This window comes from Octodon degus, unplaced genomic scaffold, assembly GCF_000260255.1.
Source record: "Octodon degus isolate 3935 unplaced genomic scaffold, OctDeg1.0 scaffold00028, whole genome shotgun sequence".
Classification (NCBI taxonomy): domain Eukaryota; kingdom Metazoa; phylum Chordata; class Mammalia; order Rodentia; family Octodontidae; genus Octodon; species Octodon degus.
Window position 1 is genome coordinate 20,539,550 of NW_004524604.1, and position 5,427 is coordinate 20,544,976.

Here is a 5,427-nt window from a genome sequence, read left to right on the forward strand (position 1 = left end):
TTTGTTTTGCAGGAATCATAATGGTTTATGTCTTGTACTCTGAGTAGCTACTTTGAAGATAATGGTACACTGTGTATTAACTATTGTTATTCTCTTATTTTGTTGTGAAATATTCTTTCATTTTTTTCTTAAAATGAAAAAGTAAAAGAAAAAAAAAGAAAAAGCCTGAAAGATAATGGCTAATTTCTCAGGTGAAATGCTGGATTATTTTATAGGAGAAAGGCACAAGGCTCAGTCTATTTTATTTCTTAAGGTCAGGATTCTGCTGTTTATTTTATCAGCTAAGCTAATTTATAAACTTAAAGTATCTGTAAGGGATTTGCATGTGATGGACTTGGAAAAAAGAAGCATAGACAAACCCAGAAAATATGGATATAGGTAAGTTTTGCTAACTTTGTGTCCAGGGAGTTTTACAGTTTTCTTAGAACTATAATTTTTAAACTATACTTTTTCTTATCTTTTTTCTGCCAGTTTATTTCGTCTATCTCATCTTCGATCCAGTTCATTTAGGAGACTGAAGCAGGAGACTCCCAAGTTTGAGATTTAGCCTGCAATTTATTAGGACCTTATCTCAAAGTGAAAAATAAGAGACGCTCTGGGGATGTAGCTCAGTAGTACGGCAATTGTCTCACAGGCATGGCTGCCCTGGGCTCCATCTCCAGTGCCAAAAAACCAGAATTTGAACCTTCAGTTTTATTACCATGTAATATCATCAGCGTTTTCAGCTGCTTCTCCATGGTGGGAGATGGTTCCATAGTTTCCTCCTCGTTGGATGTACTCTCTTGGGTCTCCCTTGTCCTAGTGCCGAAGGAGGGCAGAGAGAGCTCTCAACTACCAGAATGCCATGTCTCTTTTTCAAATCTGGGCAAAGGTGTAAGGTCCAGATTTTAAGGATTTGGGATACTTTTCAACTAAGGGCTAGAGTCTCAGATGTCTCTACGAGAGGTCAACAGTGCTTCCTGTGTCCCTTTTTTTTTTTCTTTGGCAGAACCAGGGATTGAACTCAGGCCTTTGTGCTTGCCAGGTACATGCTTATTCCACTGAGCTATCTCCCACCCCAACTTCTTTTGTCCTTGATTCCCATCTGCCTGCATCCTGGGAGTAGCAGTTTTCTTTGTCACTTACATTTTGAGATGGGGAGGGAGTTATGAATTGTGATTCAACATGTTGTCTGAGACCTGCTGTCTGCCTCCTATACTTCATCCTGCCAGCTCCTTCTTAGGTGTGCTTGCCATATTCATATTTGGTTTTGTTTCTCCACATCTTGGAAATTGATATGGATATTCCCCTAACACACTCATGTCTCAGCTTAGTGTGTCTGGATTCCTTGGTTACTGGAGGGTGGGTCCCGTGGGGATTTTTCCAAGTTTTTGATGTCCTGAACAAAGAATTGGACAAAGACACCTATAAAAAAGGCAGCAAAGGTGTATGTTTGCTGAAAGTGGAAAGAGTATGCCCTACAAGGTGAGAGCAGGCTAGTGAAAAGGAGCATAGAGGCCCTAAGAATAAGAGATGGGGATCTTTCATACTTTACTTCCTGTATTGGCCTCCTCCTTTTGCACATAAAGTATTATGGCAATTGTCCTATCAAAAACTGACTGGAGGGGCTGGGGAGATCACTCAGTAGAATAAGCACTTGCCTGGCAAGTGCAAGGGCCTGAGTTCAATCCCTGGTTCCACCCCCCCCCAAACACACACACACACACACACACACACACACACACATACACAAACAAAAACAACAACAACAACAAAAACACTGAAAAACCAAAAAAACTAACTTGATGTCATGCCAGAGTTAAACTGTCCTATTGAAAGACTCACTTGGCTTCCTGAGAGGTGTAAGTGAAGAATTAAAAATAGCACTTTTCTAATTGGCCCACGGTGCTCAGGAGCCATGGAGTCATTTTAGGTGCTGGGTTCTGTGTATGTCCTTTGTGTTTTTATGACCTTTGCCATATTTTGCCCAGTTAGTTGTCCAGTGTACCCCAACCCTAATCTCCTACCTCAACTTTCCATTATATCTGTGTAATGATCAGTATGTGCCTTGGAAAGGGACAGGTTCCCCCAGTGGATAATATTAATTAATCATTGTATATTTCATGTACTATAGAATGTTCTGTCCACTCTCAACATGCACTTACATGTACACACACAATTTAACCCTAGATATAAAGCATTTTAAATATATGGGGAGATTATGATAAACAATTACTTTTTATATATTCTTTTAAAAAATTTAGCAGTTTCTTAAAATTTTTAAAGTTAGGCCTGAATTGGCAGACCAGGCCTTTGTAACCTCACTACGAAATATGAGGCTGACTGAGTGTAGAGTAATAGGTTGGCCACTGCATCCTGTCAGCACTTCAAAGATGTTTTTCTATAATCTTCTAACCATTGTTGATGCTATTGAGAAATCTGTGCTGATGTATCTATTATTATTTTGCTGGAAATTTGTCCTTAATCTCTAGTTACTTATAAAATCTTTTCCATGTCTTGGGTGTTCTGTAGTCTTACCGTGTGTTGTGGTTTGCCTGCTGACTCATTGCCAAGGGCCAGGTACTGAAGCTGTGGTCCTCAGCCTGAGGTGCTACTGGGAAGTGGTGAAACCTTTAAGAGGTGGGGCCTGGTGGAAGGAAGTTAGGTCACTGGGGGTGTGCCCCGGAAGGGATATTGGGAACCTGCCCCCATCCTCTGTCATGCTCTCGGTTTCCTGGTTGCCTCAAGGTGAGAAGCCTCCTCTCCACATGCCCCTGCTCTGATGTGTTGTACCCCAAAGTCAGTGGGACCTGCTGACTGTAAAACCAAAACTTCTGAAATACAAATCAAAACAAACATTTTTCTCTAATATATGCTTAGCTAAAGCATTAGTTACAGTCACAGAAAGCTGACTAACACAATATGTTTACTAGGTTGATATCTATTTAGATTTATTGTCATCCTATTAACTGTGCTTCTTCAGCATGGGAAGCCATGTCTTCATTAATCCTGGAAAGTTCTCAGTCATTGTTTCTTCAAATAGTACCTCCCTTTTTCACTGTTGTCTCTCTGGAAATGCGGTTAGATATACAGGGAAATGATCATTTTATCCTCAGCTCTTATTAAAGTTCTTTAGTATTGCCACATCTTCGTATCCCTTTGTTCAGAGTCTGGAATTTCCCCAAGTTGTTCTCCTAGTTCACTACTTTTCTTCTGTTTTCTCTAATAACATTTTGTTAAACCTATCTCAAGTTTTAAAAATATTATCTCAATGCCTGATTTTTATTGAGACGTAGTTCGCTTTTCTAAGTTTATCCCTGAAAGTGTAAACTTTGTATAAAGGGCTCAATATTAACTTTCCAGGAATTCCAGTTCTTGATTTTGAACAATTCCTGCTCTTTCCTCCACAATGCCTTGTTTTCTGCCATAGTCTTGGATGCTTTATTTCAGTTCATTATTTTAAATATAAATATTTATAATATTTATGATGCTGTCTTTTATTTGAAGCTTTATTGCCCTTAAATTGTGCATCTTCTCACCCAAGGTAGGTTAAGTCCTCAGTTAATTTTTAATTGTGAGCTGTCTTGAACATTCATCTGGTGGGATCAAGTACAGGGCAGGTGGAAGTTGTGTCCTTCCACCGTGTGTTTTCACTTGTCTCTTCCAGTGATCCGGGGGATCAACTTGCAAAAATTTTCTGTGTTAATCCATCATCTGGAGGTTTTCTGGGCCATGCTGACAATGTAAAAATATTTTTTTATTATTATTGGTTTTAGTACTGATGTCTCAACCAAGGGCTTTGCACCTGCTCAGCACGTGGTCTAACAGCACCCCCCCTGCCAACATGAGAGCAAGCATTTTAATCCTAGAGCTTTGTGAGATAAAAAATCTGTGATTATTAACTTCCAAGGGAGCTTTTTCCCCACTCAGATCACTAACAGAGGCAGACAGGCATTGGCTTTTTCTCTTTGTACTTAAACTCTTTTTTTTCCTGCTCTACACTATCTCTAAATGTACATGGTCCTTATTTCATGAGGAAGTCTTCAGTTTCCTGTTGTGTTTAGGTTGGTGGTCTCATTTTGTAGTGTCCCCTAACAATTATGAAAACCTAAACCTTTGTCTGTCTACCACATCTGTACAGAGTGCTAATAGCATGTTTATTCAGAATGATTTCAAAATGGAAACCATCCAAATGACTGTCCATAGCAGTATATATTTTACTGTAGAATACTACTCAGTGTAGAAAATGAGAAAGCTTATGATATACACAGTGACATGGATAAATGTCACAAACTTGCTATTCAATAAAAGAAAACAAACCAAGCCACCCCTGTCCCCAAGCCCAGTCCATAGTTTTGTTCCTATGGAACTCTAGAGCAGGCAAAACTAGTCAGGACATTGCTTGATGAATTTGGATAGTGGTTACCACTGAGAAAAGATAATGACCAAAGGGGACCATAGGGAGTTTTTGTAGTCTTGAAAATACTTTATATCCAGCTCTTAGAAGTTTTCATGGTGTGTGTGTGTGTGTGTGTGTGTGTGTGTGTGTGTGTATGTGCGTGTATTCTTTAAGCTCTATACTTAGAAATTGTATATTTTACTGGGTGCTAATTATACTTTAATAAAAATTAAACAAGTGAAAACAAGACTTCTGCAGGGCAGTTAAAAGGTGGCTAATGTTTGCCTATCTGGCTTTTCATTTTCTTTTATTTCTGGGCCTTTCCCACTGTGTGTGTGTGTGTGTGTGTGTGCGCGCGCGCGCGCATGCATGTTCAGTTAAAGGTATAGAGGACTAATTGTGATTTCTCCCAGCATTCTTTGTCTTTTCTTTGGGCAGGGCTATCAAGAAGTTGCCATACATAGACCTAGATGTCCCTAGTTTCCTTCTGATTTAAATCACTTTTAAATGCATGTAGTAGGTGCTGAGTTGGGTAGAACACAATATAATTTCTTTTCTATTTATTGTACTTTAAAGTTGTATATATTTAAAAGGTTCAGTGAAGTAATGGGCTATATGTGTGCGGTGTGGGATGACTCAGCCAGGGTAATGAGTTTTCCGTCTCCAACAACATCCATCCTTACTTGGTGTGGGGGACATTCGATCTCTTTTCCTCTAACTGTTTAGGAAGTATGTGATAAGTGCTTGTGAACAAGTCATCTTATTGCATTATAGAACAACTAGCTGTATTTTAGATTTTTTCCAATCTAACTGTATTTAATAACTATTACTGGCCTCAATCTATTCTCCCTCTCTTCTACCTTTCCTGAATTGTAGTGACTACCGTTATACTCTGACCATCTATGAAGCAAACTTCTTAAACTTCCATATGTAAGTAACAACATGAAGTATTTGTCTTTCTGTACCTGGGTTATTTCACTTCACATAGTGACCTCTAGTTCCATCCGTATTAGTGCAAATAACAGGATTTTGTTCTTTTAACAAATTTT